Genomic DNA, 16,687 nt, shown 5'->3' with positions numbered 1-16,687 from the left:
TGCTATCAAGACAACTAGTTACCTTGAAAGTAGTGAGTCAAGACACCAAAATTTATGGTTGGTTTTGTAAAGAAGTGGCCCCACTTTGATACAAATAGTAAGACAGCTAATCTGGGAAGTCTTCAAGAAAAGAATGAATCTGTTCACTTGCTTTCTTTAATATTTCCTGCTACTTTTTAACATATTTTTTTTTATCCACTATGCTACAATAAAACTTATTTAAATAATAAAAAGATGGGGTATTCCCCATTACCCTATTTTACTGGTAGAATCCATTATATAAAAGCATCAGTTTTTCTATCTGCACATTTAGAATGATAGAATGGTTTGGGTTGGAAGGAACCTTAAAGATCATCTAGTTCCAATTCAAGGACACCTTCCACTAGACCGGGTTGCTCCATCCAACCTGGCCTTCAACACTACCAGGGAGGGGGCATCCACAACTTCTCTGGGCAACCTCTTCCTGTGCATCACCACCCTCACAGTAAGAATTTCTTCCTTATATTAATCTAAATCTACCCTCTTTCAGTTTAAAACCATTACCCCTCATCCTATCACTACACTCCCTGATCAAGAGTCCCTCCCCATCTTTCCTGTAGGCTCCCTTTAGGTACTGGAAGGCTGCTATAAGGTCTCCCCAGAGCCTTCTCTAGGCTGAACAACCCCAACTCTCTCAGCCTGTCCTCATAGGGGAGGTGCTGCAGCCCCCTGATCATCTTCAAAGCCATATACTTGCAAGAGAACCAGTTCATCCAGAGTTTCACCTGGAAGCATACTGCTGAAAGTTTTTTAATAAACACTTTTGGGTAAGGACATTTATTTCTACATTAAATTCTTGCCCTATCTAGGTCAATGATGGAACTTCTTAATTCACATCAGACTCTTGTGAAGTTAAGTCTCTTCAGAGCATGCTCTAGGTCCAGCCCCCAACTTCATATGAAGTTAACAAATGATCGGGCAGCAGATAACCCCTAAAGGAGATTGATAATTCAGTGCTTCCAAAAATGGATCCATTAAAACTGAGTGGGGAGATTATTTTTCCTCCTGCATGTGTCAGAAGTTATTAAATGGACTGGGACAGTGTCCAACAATTTCATGGCCCTTCCATATAGCATAAGCATTCAATATAGTGTATGCATCTAAACATTTCTGAAGTGAGGGTTATTTGTATTTTATAAGCCTATTTAATATCTGCATCCCAGAAGTTAAGCAAAGAAAGCAAAACATTGGTCCTTTTATTAATACTGTTTTCTTATTCCCATATTTAATTTTGGGCACATCCCTAAACTCAATTCTCAATTACATGGTTCTCTGCAGTCACCAAATGTCATCACTTTAATCTTGAAATGGATGTTTCAAATTCATCCTGGTTTCTGCATAAAAATTACTTGGGAAAATCATAGCGATATTAAAGTACAGTTTTTCTCAGAGAGTGAATATTGCCCTCAGGCCAGTGGAGGTAATTCAAGTCTGTAACAGTGAAATTACTTGACACGCTGAGTTTGAATTTTAAGCATGAAAGAGTTTCCTTTACAATGCTGGAATTGAAATGTAAAAATTTCCCTTTTGCTTTCATGTTTGAAATTTTTTTGCATTTGTCAATACTTACAAAGATTTGTTTTAAATAATAAGATTTATCTTGGCCAAGCTTCACAAAATAATCTGCAGTTTTAATTCCCAAATGATCAAATTTTTAATGTAAAATGATATTCCTCACTGTAGGGCTGTGCTAAATACAGACTCTCAAGCACTGAGAAAGAACTTTGACTTCAGGCATTCTGTAGCCCACAGAAGAAATGGCACTTGGCTCTCTACACCTGATTGCATTATTTATCAGAAATTCATTTGGGCAGGTTTTCTTTTTAAGTTTTGGATACATAAGTGCAAATAGCACTGAACCAATCAAGGGTTCATAATACATCCTTGCTATAGGGTTTGTCTCTGGGCAGCTGGAAAAATGAAGTGTAAAAAGAAATTGTGTGGCTTTGATCACCTTTCTTCTATGCAAAGAGGGAGAAAGGGAGGAAAAAAACCCCGCCTACTTTGTAGTGATTTCCTCACACAGGTCTTTCCAGGAGGAAGGTGTTGAGGAACAGCAGCTCCTCACACAGACCCCAGAGCCTCAGAAAAGACACCTCTCATTCCTAGGAATGGGTAATGGTCCTTAAGCTGGGACTGCTGACATCAGCTGAATATTACCATGAAGACTCAGTAGCAGATGGGGAGGTGATAGTTTGTAGGGTGACATCTACATAGTGATCCAAGAGGGAGCATTTATTCCTTTCAAAGAGGAGATTACCTTTTATTTTAAAGTTTTGGTATGTCTTGAATATTACAATTACAAACACACTGGTGGAGTTCTTTTTCTGACATGATGCCCCTCTGCCAAGGCTGTTGGAACTCCTGTCAGTAAAGTTTTCAGTATTTTCTTTTATTCCAAGCCAGTGTGGTACAGCCACTTGCAGAACCTTGAGGAACATTAGTTTTCCATGGCCTCATCACTCAGGGAAAGAAGGAGACAAGTATTTCCATGAGTGTTGTATACATAGGAGAAAAAAGGGGTTGCTTAGAAGGTCTAATTAGTTTTGACTGAATCAGAATGCATGCCATGTTCACAGATCTTCAGAATATCTGCTCTTCAGCCTTAATTTAAACCTTGACAGGACTGAACCCTTTGTGGCTTATGATCAGATGGTGTATGTTGATCTTTGATGCAATTTGTGCTAGTTTGTCAAATTGAAGTCAGAGTTGACACAAACATGGTATATCATGTCGTGTAACCTCAGGTAAAGAACTGATAAAGAACAACTTTTTTTAAAAAAAATGTTCCTCTATCATGGGAAAGCCCAGATCTCAAAATACCCTCCTCCAGTCCTAGAACAAAGTTTGGTCAGGCTCTGAAGGGAGCCTTCAGGAGGACAAAACAGGTTGAACTTTGTAGCTTCACTGCTCTCTTTAACCCTCTAGAATAAGTTTGTTGCTATCTAGTTGGCCTCTTTTGGCTCTGCTTTTCTGCTAAAAATGCATCTCTCTTCTATAGCCTGGGGTTAATGAGTCTTTGGACTCTGTGTGTTTTTGAAATATATCCCTTATATAACAGCCTTTACATCCTTTCTCTCCTGCAGTTGCCAAAGTTTTCACATATGTTTCTTCTGAGAAAGCCATTTTTTTTCTTATTTCTAACTTCTTTAAATGATATCCAGTAGTGATAGAACCAGTCAGTTGTTAAGGAATTTGGAGGGAAAGCTCAGTACAGATTTGCTTTCAGCCATGGAAGGTGAAAAAATTTTCAATTTTAGACAGTGAAGAACAATAGAATCACAGAATAACTGCGGTTGGAAGGTGCCTCTGAAGATCTAAAGGTCCAATCATCTGCTCAAAGCAGCATTAACTGCAACAGGTTGCTAAGGGCCGTGTCTGGCTGGGTTTGGAATATCATAAGAATGAAGACTCCACAAATTCTTTGAGCAACCTGTACCTATGTTTGACCATCCTTGAAGAGAAAAAGGTTTTTTAAAATTTTAAATGAAATTTCCTGTATTTCAATTTGTATCCGTTGCCTCTTCTCCTTTCAGTGGGTACCACTGAGGAGTCTGGTGCCATCTTCTATACTTGTTCTTATAAAGTATTTATACACATTGATAAGATCCCTCTTAAAACATCTCTTCTTGAGGCTAAACAGTCCCAGCTCTCTCAGCCTATCTATGACAGGTGCTGCTATCCCTTAATCATCTTTGTGACCTGTTGCTGGTCTCACTCTGGTATGTCCATGTTTCTTTTGAATTGGGGAACCCAGAACTGGACCCGGTAGTCTGGATGTTTCATCAGTGCTGAGTAGAAGTGAAGGATCATTTCCCTTCACCTGCTGTCAGTGTGCTTCCTAGTGCAGCCCAGAAGACTGTTGGCCTTCTTTGTTGCATGAGTGCATTACTGACTCATGTCCAACTTGTTTACCAGGACTCCCAGATCCTTTTCTGAAAGAAGAGAGAAAGGATAACATTGTGACTTCCTAGTGTTACCACTAGGTTTTTTTGATACTTCATACTTGACTCAGAGCCCTTGCGATGGGAATCAGACTATTTCTTGATAATCTCAGGTGATTTTGGAAAAAGATTTGTAATTCTTACTGTTGTACAGCAAAGCTTAACAATGGGGACAACAAAAGCTACCACTCCTAGAAATCAAATAAGAAAAAACTTAAATCTTCCATTTTATTAAAGGCTAGTTTTTTGGCAGTTTGAATCCTGACTCACTAATTTTAAACATGTGAATCGTGAGTATTCCAGCAGGCTATTTTATTTTGGGGCTTGCCACCTTACCTAATGGGTAGTACTTTTTCAGTAGTGTATTCTTTACTGAAGACAGCATCATTTGTCGTTTCCAATGGATTTATTAACCTCTCTTTGATCCTTGTTGCTTTACATGTAACTGATTTGATAGACATGCCTTTCTCTATTACGTCAGTGGAACAGCTTTATCTGTGAATGAGCAAGATGTCTGATTTCAAACACTTGAATATCAATTTGAATTGATAATGCTACTGAATTCAGTATGGCATGCCTATATGTCTTCTTCCCTTTATAAATCAGGGTGTCTAAGCATGATTCCATGCATAGGATAGTTAAATGGCATTGCTCCCATTTACTAAGAGGAGGTCAAATAAGTGCTTGGTACAGAAGTCAATAAAATCAATGAGGTTCTTTTAATAGAAGGCGGTAAGAGCTAGTTCTAAAAAATAACTTGCTAAAATAATATTGAAAGAGTATTTTCTTTTGAAAGTGCTAAACTTTAATTTACTTTCCACTGAACATAATTAATAAAGTATTTGATCTCCAGTGTGCTGTCTCAAAATTGCACATCCCAGACATTATTTTGTATCCATAAATAAAGAATTGTGCACCAAGTGTGATGATGGCTTGTACCTACTCCATCTACCTATATGTATTACTCCAGTTCTCCTGAATATTTTTTCTGTGACTGGTTCAGAGACTGCTGAAAAAGCATCAATTTTTTATGTACACAAATGCATGTACACATTCATACATACACACACATCTTTGGTAGACCTCAGACTGTAAGTAGCTGCAAGTTTATCCAATGTCCTGTAAATTATGATAGCAATAATTAATTTGGATTAAAGCCCATTCTTAATATAATTATCATTTTCCTAGTTGTACATTCAAGATTAGAGAAAAAAAAATAAATTACATCATTAAAATACCAAGGTTGTGCTAGGCCTGAGGAACAGGAAGGAGTAATTTAGGGTGGGAGGAACAGAGACTGCATGCCTGATACTGCAGAGACTGTCTGCATGATAGTGAGAGGTCTGAGCAGACAAGCAGAAATTGGTACAGTCTCACTGTAAAGAGAGAGGGCCATATGGTGACTGTATCTGGTGCATTTAGTGAGTGGATAGTGCATATTACTTGCTTTTGAAGCTGCTGAACTGCTCCAGTGGCAGCAAAACTATGCTGCCCTTTCCACAGGACACTGAACAGGGGATCAGTGTTGCCAGTGAGAATGAGCTAGTACTGAACAGGTAATGGTACACTGCCCTCTTTGTGGCATTGCACATTGTGTGGTAACTGGGTTATAGAATATGAAGGGATATTCAAATACAAAGTGAGCTATGGAGCTGTGCCTTGCCTTTGAGAAATGGAGGTAAGAGTGGCACGATGATATGGTCTGTATTTCTTTGCCTAAGCAGATCTCAGTGTGCTTTGCATTTGAGTGGAGGTTTACATTACCAATCAATATGTGTCTTTACTCTCAGTTCACTAGTAGCCTTTGTAAATGTTGAAGTTCACAAACAAGTTGCTCTGCGGAAGTTCCAGCACTTGGACATTTTATCCTTTCCTGTTGTGTAGATCCAGAGCTGGAGTGAGCTTTCATCAGCCATGCATCATTAGGCTACTATGACCATTCTTCTCTTTTTCCTGTTTTTTAAAAAAAAAAAACAACAAGCACAAAGATTATCAACATCAGTTCTTTAGAAATACAAACACCAATTTCCTAGCTTTGATGAAATATGAGTATTTATGCTGCTTCTCAGCAAGTGATTTTTCATCTGTCATTGTTTGTCTCCATGAGTTTAGGGTTTGTGCTTAAAAGGCGGTTGGTTTAATTGTTAATTTTCAGTCTTTGAAAGAAACTGAACTTCATGTTATCAACAAAAACGACTATTGTTATCCCGTTTTTAAGAGCTTATGTATAGTGCCCAACACTCTGCTGCCACTTCAGAGTACTTGAGAATGTGCTTACATTTGAGTGTGTGACTACAGGACAGAGGGCCAAACAGCTCTGGCTTGTGAGCCACACACCATAATTGGAGACCTACTGGAAACATACCAAAACTTTTGGAGCATTCAGGGGACCAAAAGCCTCAGGAATGTCTGAAAGATGGTGCCTTTTCAGGTTACTTCCCACTACTTTATTGTAATAGCAGGGAATGGGGGTGTGCTCTGAGATTGTAAGTGATCCCTGTAATGTCAGCTTAACACTTTTTCCCGCTGCTGAGGATTCAAGTTGTGAGTAGCAAAACACTTTTTTGCTTGTGTGATGTACCTCTGACACAGGAGCCACAGTTTAGGGATTTGGTAGCCACAGGCAGCCCAGGAGTCACTGACACAGGAGGAATTTATGCTGTGTCCAGGCCAGAGCATCAATATAGGGACTGATCAAGCCCTAAATGAGGAAGAAAACCATTTTGAGTTGTAGCTGTTTCCAGAATTAGTACCATATTGGAATTATCCTTGTTCAATCCTTTACTGAGCTCTTAGAAATACACAAATATTGGTGGAGGAATGGAAAACAGTCAAAATCCCTTAACATGTAAAGAAGAAGGAAAAAAGAAACAAGATACTGTGCTTCCTTTTCAAATCTAAAAAAAATCACAAGGTAGCCTAGGAATCAACCCCCTACTTATGCTTCAAATAAGATACTTCATGCTGACAAAGGCTCCCAAATTTCGTGACCTGTGACTCTCTATCAGCATCACATATTCTTTGCTATCCACAGTGCACTGTTATCATCAGCTTTTTTATGAAAAGCATTTTGAGAATGTAATTTCCTGCTGCTTACCATAAACCATGTATGGTTTGTACACAGCTACTTGGGAAGTGATAATGTAGCTGGGAGTGCCTGTCATAAAAAACACCCTCACAGCACATTTATTGGTGTCGCAGATGAAAATATTAACACAGTAATGATTTAGCAGCAAATCAAGATTTATTAATGACTAGCAGCACTTAATCATTAACCAATTTAAAGATTTACAAAATAATTCAGTAAAATATGTTATAATTAAAATAGCGACTTAACTGCACATGCAAAGATGGCTAAATTCACACTAACTTACTGTGTGGTACCTTAAAACAATACATATCTACATGTGCATTCAAAACCACAAGATGTATAAACACACAGACAAAAATATTTGGATCCAGTGGAATAAGCATGTACCCACAGTAGTGAAAATAACTGTGTATACCCAAACACATCGGTTAGCAGAGAGAGAGTAGGTGAAAGAAAATCTAGCTCAAAGTTAAAATTTCCCTCTTCTTGAGTTTAGAGTAAATAATCACAATGTGTTGGCATTTCTCAACGGGCAGTAACTGAGACTTGAGTGGGTCGACTTTGCCCTGGCCTCCCATCGGCTCCAACAGTGGATGGTATCTTAGGGGTTTTGGTACCTGAGAGGTGTCCGAACTCAGAGGAGATGCTGGTCACAAGCCCCCTCCGGTCTGGGAAAGCTCAAAGGGTCTCACTTGGGGTCGCTGTTTATAGGGTCCAAGATAATTTATTTTCGTCAGGTAATTTTCACTCTGGCCCAGCTGGAACAATGAGGTATTCTGGTGTCTTCCACCAGTTGCACAAGAACTTGATGAGTGTGCAATTCTGCTGTTGTTCTCAGTTGATGGGGAGAACAGGAGCCAGGCTGGTCAAACGGGCACCTTAATGCTCTTGTTTACTTCTGTTACCAGTCCTTAACTCCCCAGGTTGGTATGTGGCCCAGGAGGGGGTTAGAATCACACCAAGCACCTAGTGGCCCAGCAAGGAGAAGTGGGGGGGAGGAGTTGCACCACCGCAGTTGGCAATTTCAAGACAAAAGTTAGAGTCTGAACACCCACTGAAACGCTGTCATGTTAATTTCACTTATGGGGAAAATGCTGCAAATTAGTGGTGAGGCAAAATGGTAGGAAGCTTAAGTCCCTTTGATAAAACTACACCTGTTTTTTAAAATACAGACACTTCAGGTTAGTATGTTTGAAATATAGTAATGTAACAGCTCTCAGATGTCAAGGATATTAGAAAGATGTACAGGTACACAGACAGAGAAGAAAGCCTGCAATATGCATTCCTTCTTCAGCAATGTTATATATGTTAGGCAGTGGGAGTGCACTCTTTTACCTAGATGAAATCACCCAGGGAGTTTTAAGCAGAACATTATTACTCCATTGAAACTGAAGATCAAGGTAGTCTCAGCTCCTCACTCTTACTGGAATTTGTAATTCTAATGATTTCATATGGATGAAAACAATGCAATGAAAGCATGCAAACAAACTCTTGCTAAGCAGACAGCAATGTTGTAAAAACAAATAGCACACAAGACTAAGTTATTTGGGTTACTGAAAATGTTTTTGGAATACCAGCAGTGGCTGTGGTTAGCAATGTTTTATGACTAACACCACAGATGTGGTGTTATGACAGAACAGTGCTACAAAGCAAAACTTACTGTAACTTTTAAAAGATTTTTATGCATCCCCAGAGCTCAAGAGAAACAAAGGTACACTTTAGTTAGCTAGATGTTGTTAAATGTCCACAGAACTGGATGTAGACTCAATAAATTGTGACCTTTTCATGGAGGGAATGCAAAGTGTTTCAGGAAAGATAAGGATTCATAAGGTAGTCAGTTCTCTTTCTGAGGCACTCTGAATCTGTGCCTGACCATACTTTCAGGTGCTGTTTTTAGGAAGGTATAGGACAATGGTATTGTGTAGTCAGTGTTAAAGTGGTTTTTGCTGTTGATTTTTTTTAAACTCTTAAACTTTTTAGTTTAACCTGGTGTTAAGGAGGAGAAGGCAAGATACGTCTATAGGGAAAAAATCCAGAGGCATTGTGTGAGACAATAATGGCAAGGAATATGGTAAGACAAAAGAGGTGGAAAAGCTCTCCAGAAAGCAGACTGACTACTTTTAAGTAGCAGAAGAAGGTTTTTGATCTTGTGTAGTGATCTTGACCTAAGGCTGCTGCAGTGGAGCATCTTATTTCCTCCCTATCAGATGGAAAGGCGTATTATCGTGGCCATCCTATTTCATTTCTCTATAGTCCGTTTATTTGCACTTTCTCAACACTTTTGGAAGACTTTGAAAAATAATCCTTTTCATTGAAGTTTTCTTATATCTTCTCTTTTAAATGTGTTCTGTCTATTACTATGGGAACACTGGGACCTTTGGTTCTTAAGAATACATCAGTTTGGCCCTGTCTTTGCTCCTGCTGCTGCTCCTTGTTTCTGAGATAAAGTTACAGTCTTGCATTTATCCCAGTTTTGTACAAGAAAATTTATTCTCTGTGAGGAATCTAAGTACATAAAATTATTCTATGAAAGAATTAGAAATAAATATTCTTGGTATCATAATGATTTTTTTACATTCTGAGGATGATTTCTGAATTTTGGTTGACCTTGTTAATATCTTTTTTTTTTTTAACCATGGGTATTGTGATAATAGATCTCAGATTTCACAGGTATTTACACTTTATGGCACTGATCCTGAAAGCATCTCTTTGGGAAGGGTTGTCTGATCTGTAGAGGACTCCACCAGAAGCAGTGGGACTCTACTATATGTAGTACTCAACCTAAGCAAAAGAAATTTCAGAGGCAGAAATATAATCTATAAACAAGCAAGGCATCTAGGCAGTTTTCTAATTACAATACACATGCCCATTTGTAGCTCAAATATAACATTTCCAGAAACTTTTCAGAAGAAAAGCAGGCATCTTCATGCCTACATAAACCTTTAGCCTAGTGTGTTACTTGACCACATATGTTATAGACCACTGCTATTAATTTAGCATGGCAGAAAAATTACACTTAAACAAGAATAAAGGGTAAACATGAGTAACAACGCTACCAATATATAAAGTCTTTTGTCAGACAATATGTTAAGTATTTCTATAACAAACACCACTGAATTCTTCAGACTGGCTCATAATTAGGCTCCTTTCCAAATGTAATCCAGTAATACAATAGCTGCCCAAATCCCAGTTCAACTTAATTTCACTGACTTTGATTTTTGGACTAAAAGCATTAAGCTTGAACTAGTGAAAAATGTACAAGATGTGCATTCAATTAAGGAGCAATTAGATACTCAATCACCCTTACATTACACTAGGGATTATCCAAGAAAGAAGAGAGATACTACTCACTGCAGTGTATAAAACAGTTTTTTTAATTAGTTTAGCACTAATTGAGATTGAGAAAGTGTCACTGTGTCACAGCATTAGTTTGCCTACACAGAACCTTAAGAACACAAAGTTTTTGGCTTCTGCTGAGCTTCCTCGCTCAGATTTTTCAGTCTAATTCCCTGATCACTTCTGTCCGCACAAAAGGAACCTTTCTGTTCACTTGAAGGAGGGGTTGGTCCCTGCATCCTCCTGTCAGTAGCCCATTGAGAAACATGCCAAGAGTTTTTCTAGAGATGGAGAATAACTTGTTATTATTTGATGTTTTTTTTATGTTACACGTTTATACCAAACCCCAGAAAGAACTGGGAATCCTTTGTGCTATTACGTAGAGCGTAACTGTGGCTAAAACCAGCTGCTCTGTGAAGGGCTTACAGCTTCTTTTAGGAGGCAGCTGGTAGAAAGTTCTTCAAGTTGACCATCAAATGGTCCTGCTGCCAGACACCATGACTTTTGGGGGTATTGGATGGTAACCAGGGAGCACATGGAAATCGTGGCACAGATTCCGAATTCTTAACAGCACTGCTGGTGACTGACAGCCTCTACACTCCCTTCCTCCCTAAAAATATGAGAGGAAACTCTATACAGATGTGTTGACTCTTCCTGCAACCAGTTGTAGCCTCAGGTGACCGTTTGCACCCAATCACAGATTTTTTGTGTGTACTTACTGAGCTATAGTTAGCACTAAAATAACCTCAGGAAAAAATGAGATTACTAGTAAACGAGAATGAAATGGTTTGGCACTCTCATACCTACCACTTCTGAACCGAGAGCGCTGGGGCAACCTGAGCAGCTGATTTCCTAAGGTTATGCTGAAGCACATGCATATGTGTTTGCATGAAACCAAGTATAGATTTATTTCTGCTGCTCATGAATATTACTGCTATTAGGAGGGACAAATTGGGTGATTGCTTTCTATCTCCTGAGCCCACCTGACTCCCCTGAGAGCTGTCTACTTGGCACTTAACTTGGTAGGGCCCATAAAACTGTAAACAGTAAAAAATTCTCTGTGACTAGTATATTTTCCTTTCTAGTTTATCGCCATGCTCTCCACATTAGAATCAATTACCCGATTGATTCAGAAAGCCAATTGCAAAGCTTTGTTTCAAGTTAATAAGTTCAGCACTGCATTTAACTTTGTATTTTTATTGCCATTTCCTCCATTGCTAGTAAATCCTCCATCACTGGCTTTACCCTAAAAGAGAAGAATCAGGACCATTATGTCACTGAAGTATATACCCTGAAACTGCCCCCACCTGCTGTCATGAAATCCCAGCTTTTAGTTTTCCCTGTCTCCCTGGCTGGACATAAACAGTCTTTCAGACCTACTGCAGAGGAATTTCAGTAACATAATTGTTCCATTCTCTTTTCAGAGAGGGGGAAGACAATGCTCCCACAGTGCCTCAGATGAGAAATGGAAACTTTTGAGGCTGCTGCTTCAGTTGAACCACAAAGCCTGTATTGTTTGTCTTCATCTAATTCAGCCTTGATAGACAGCTGTGCCAGTTGGTCTGTCCGCATGGTCCAGTGAAATTCTGGGAATGGGGCTGTACATTAAAAGAAGAAAACACATTAAATCTTCCAATTCACACTGTTAACTATTTTTAAATGGTAATTATCATTGCTTATATAGTTTCTTTGCCATAGCATTCAATAGTGGTCTGTGATCCAAATAGTACTAATTTTAAGCTTGGTATGAATGTTGATATGTAGAAATACTCATTTTTGTTTTGAACGTTAGATTTAATTTTATTCCGTATCATCTCTTGTACTTTCAGTAACCATCTTTTCTGTAGAGGGGAAGTGCATTCCATAAAGCTAATAAAAACACTGTTCACAGAGAGTATTATACAAATTCAGAGTTAATTTTTGGGCAGAAAGAGCACTTCTCTGCCAAACCTAGGCACTTAAGATGATTTATCTAAATAAGACTGAATGACATTTGCATTACTAGGAATCTTACTGAAATAAAGGACAATTTTGAAATAAGGAAAATTAACTGGTATAACAGTAAACAGGATCATCTGGATTATTTTCTACTTGGTGAGTCATGGATCTTTGCAAAGACATGTTCAATTCAGGCAGAAAATGATCAGCCTTTGTTCTCCTGTGAATTATGACAGTTCTGTTTGTTCTGTACATTGCTGAGGATGGTGGTCTGGGGACCTGCTCTGCATGTCCTGAGCTCGCTGCACAGCATGGGGGTTGCCACGCTGGGCCACACATGACACATCTGACAGAACAGATAAGGGAACGGTAGTTTAAGCCAGCTAGTCAAGCTCATAGCTTCTGATTCCTGCAAGACAACAAGATCCGAAGGACAGAGTCAGTGTTGTGGTGGGCAGTAGCTTTTATCACCATAGCTATCAGTGAGGTCCACTTTACTAGCACGAGGAGGGCAGGTTTATGCAGAGACCTATGTGAGTGGAAGAACACCGGAGGCACAGATGTCAAGATCCAGGCTGGGGCACGATAGAGATGCAAACCGAGGGTTCACAAAGGGGAGGTTACTCCCTTGGAGCAGATCCCTGAGTCATCAGTCACAAAGTCATCAGCAGGCAATGGTAAATGCCGTGTCAGAAGGCATGCTTCATCCACCTCGTCAAGGGTTACGGGAGAGCTGCTGCTGAACAATGAGCTGCAAATCCTCCCGAGTCGCTTACATGTATATTAGGGACAGCAGCAACAATAGGACAAACCCAGACACCACATGTGAGCTGGGTGAGGGGAGTGGATGCTGCTGACTACTTCATGTGTTCATAACTGTGTGTACTGCAGAAACACATGCTTCCTTTGGAGAGACACACAGCTGCCCTTGACAGCGTGCATTGCAATAAATGTGTAGAAAATTTGCAGCAAGCAGTGCACCATGAAGTCATCTGTTTATTTTGGGCTTAGCAGAGTAGCAATTGGCAACTTGTTCTTTGGGCCTATAGAAACTTGTATTTCTTAGGGTTATGTTTAAGGAAGTCCTTCACCTCCTTCCACCCAAATTTAATGAAATGTAAGTCCATTATCTAGTCCAGGGGTTCAAGATTTCAGTGCTGGCCAAAACCAAGCTTTCCATCTGCAATGTCCTCAGCACTTCCATAATGTCCATGTAGCAGCTTCATGGGCTGCTGCCCCTCTTCCTTCATCAATGACTCCCCAGGCAGCTGCAGCCAGAGCCCAACCCCAACACGCTGGTCACCAGAGCCTGGCCTCCCGCCAGTTCACATCTTGCCATAGGGCAGGGAGGAGTTTCTGCGTAAAGTCTGCTGCAATGGCCTGCTATGCCTAGGCTGGACTGTCCGCAGTTTTTGACAGGAGCCTGATAATTTGTCCTAACGGTCAGGTTTGGTATTAAAATCTTGAATTAAAAACCCAAAACAAAGCCCCGTGGGGTGGAAATCAACTGGTTTCTGCCAGTTAAAGACCTATTCCTATCTCCTTGCACCCAGCAATGAAGGAACCCTCCAAATGCAGAGTGACCCGCGTTCGGAACCTGGCAATTCCCAGGTTATCTGCACAGCTCATTCGGAAGATCTTTTCCCTTTGCACACCACATATTATTAACTACTGGGTATTAACTGAGAGGAACTGAAGTATTAATATGGCAAATATTGACATTATGATGAAATCTGAACTAGATTTATTCTCTAAATAAATGTGTTCCTTATCTTGGAGCTGGCTGATATTATTCTGTCTGTGAAATACAGATACATTGCAAAGCAAATGATGTAATGTCTCCACCAAAAAGTCCATTATTTCCCTTCCTTGTGCTGCCTTCCTGTGTTTGCTGTTCTTTCCTGCATTGCCTTGTGCAATGAACTTCTAGTCATATAAATACTACTACTGAGAAATTGAGATTAGTAAATTTGTCTCAATATTTGTCAGAATTTTTTTTTTAGGCCTGGCTTTGAAAGAGAAAAAAACCCCACTGGTAAAAATACTTATAACTGTATTTTTTTCTTTAGAACTAAATTTAATTGTAACAGCAAATTCATTCACAAAACACACCCATTCTAATTACAGATTGGTGAACCCACGTTCATGGTGTGTTGGGAAAAGCTAAATTAGTCTTTCTGGTTTTGGTAGGAATCTACAGGGGGAATTTGCAGGAAGGGCTCTCTGTGTATTACTTCAGTTACACTGCACTGATGAGAGGTTTTATGGAGTGTGGCGAGGCTCTGCTACTCTCTGATTAGAATTCCACCTGCCTGCCTTTGTATTAACATTTTTAAGAAATCATAAAAACTGATAAAGGTGTTCTGAGGATAGTGTAAGGCCCTAAATGAATAATTTCCTCTTCATGCCTACAGCCACTAAAATTCTTCTGAATCAGATTGCTATCTGCACTGGAAGTATTTTTAAAGGTAAGTGTGAATGTGTGTGATGCTCCACATTATTTTAAAGATTTATTAGAAATGTGAATTACAAGTTTCCAAGAGGTGTTGAGCAGTTACACACTTGTTGATCAAGAAATTAATGATATAATACTTAGAAGCAGCTATGTGCCTCATGAGGCAAAATCTGGCTCTGCCGCCTTCTGGTAAACTTTAGGAAGGTATGGGGAACAGGAAGAAATCCAGCTCTTGGGAGAAGGCAGGTGTGCTGGGGCAGGACTTCTGCTGTTGATGATCTTCCCTCTGCAGGTGATGTGTTCTTTGGGCTCCTCTCTAGTTTTCTGAAGCTCCCAGGAAAACTTAGAGGCTTTAAGCTCTCAGCTTGACTTCAGACTGTGGTGCGATGCACTTTGCACCCCAGGGTATGGTCCTGGGCTCCTGCCTGTTAGAGGACTCTGAAAAGAGGACAAATTTTGGCCTGCCTTTTCCTCCTTGGCTGGGTTTCATGGTGGGATCAGCCATGGAGTTTTAGCTTTGAAATGTGTTCTTCCTTCATACACCAGTGCTGCCTGCTGAAATGTCAGGCATCTGGAGAACCATCCACCACATGTCCTGAGGCTGGACCATGCAGAACGTGTTTGGAAGTGTTTGTGTGCACATTTCTTTATGAAACCGTAACTGTCAGTGTAAGCACACATCTGTGTCTGTATTCCTATCTTTAGAATGCTATACATAGAAAAACTTTTTAAAATGAGGACAATTTAAAATTAATTTTAGAACTTCTAATTAAAATTAATAAATTCTAGTATGAAGACTGTGTGCCTAACAACAGGTCATCAGCACCGTACATATACTGTTGGTATTTGATTGGGTATTTTTCCCTTTGCTTAATGAACATGGTTAAAGTCCCGTTCCCTTCTCTTTTCCCTCACTATTCATTATTCAGTCCCAGGTCCTTTATGCTGAATGCTGTTCAAGACTTGCTCTGAAGACATAATCATTTGTTTTCTCATGGGGATTTCTCTCTTACAGTAGTCGTTTGAATGCTTCAGATGTATTAATGAACTTATCTTTACACACACTTTGCAAATGCCGTTTCCCCCTGTATCCTGTGAGGATTTGTCTCTGATCACAGAGTGGCTGTCTGTATGATGCCAGGCATAAGAAAAAGTCTCAGCAGTCTGCCATGTAAGAGTGAGAATCTTCATATTGACCTGCAGCAATACATGTGGTCCTTGTCCAGGAGAACCTTATCTGCAAAGTTAAAAAAACAGCATTGACTCAGTAGTCATGTCACCTCTTTTGTCTTCTCCCTGATAAATTTGCTGAGATGATGACTTCTGTTGCAAGGTTTGCTTTTCAGTGCTGGGTAATTTTTTGTAGCCCTTCTGTCTAGTATCTTCAAACCCTTCTCACCAATGTTCTTACCATGCTGTGTACAGAGGCAGTGGCAGCTCTTTATTTCTGCTTGGACTTCCCCAGAGCCTGACCCCATCTTGATCCAGAGAGGCCCTTGTCCTCCCCAAATATTGGGCAAACAACTGATGATGGGGGGGTATAAGAAGGTATAAGAAGGGAAATATCATAAACTTGAAAAGAACTTGACCTCTAAAGTACACAGCGAGCTATTCAAGCATCCAATACCAAAGAAAAAAGAAAGCATAAAGATAGCATAAAGTAAAAACAGCATAAAGAAATTTCCTTAAGTGTCCTTTTCTGTAGCAGGGACGTGGTTGGAAATATTCCTTCTCTGTTTCCATCTCAACTTGCTTGTGTTGGAAGTGGTTCATTCTGGTTTGGGTAAAACCCTCTCACTAACAGCCAGCTCCCAAATCAGTGATTAGAAACCATGTCTAGCAAGCCTTGTTCCCCGAGGCTGCTGCTCTTCTGTCCCTCTCACA

The 16,687-nt window shown here is 39.8% G+C and overlaps 1 protein-coding gene across 2 annotated transcripts in view; it reads left to right on the top strand.

Annotated features, from left to right (window-relative positions):
* The window catches only part of CA8 (carbonic anhydrase 8), a 54,069-nt gene extending 39,943 nt beyond the window's left edge, over positions 1-14,126 (top strand). For both annotated transcript variants that reach the window (XM_074893794.1, XM_074893784.1), the window contains one exon: positions 11,835-14,126. The gene's annotated coding sequence lies outside the window, so the exon portion shown is untranslated. The remainder of the gene's footprint in view (positions 1-11,834) is intronic.
* Positions 14,127-16,687: the final 2,561 nt, after the last annotated feature.

This window comes from Strix uralensis, chromosome 1, assembly GCF_047716275.1.
Source record: "Strix uralensis isolate ZFMK-TIS-50842 chromosome 1, bStrUra1, whole genome shotgun sequence".
Classification (NCBI taxonomy): Eukaryota; Metazoa; Chordata; class Aves; order Strigiformes; family Strigidae; genus Strix; species Strix uralensis.
This window is presented reverse-complemented; position numbering and strand designations above follow the sequence as displayed.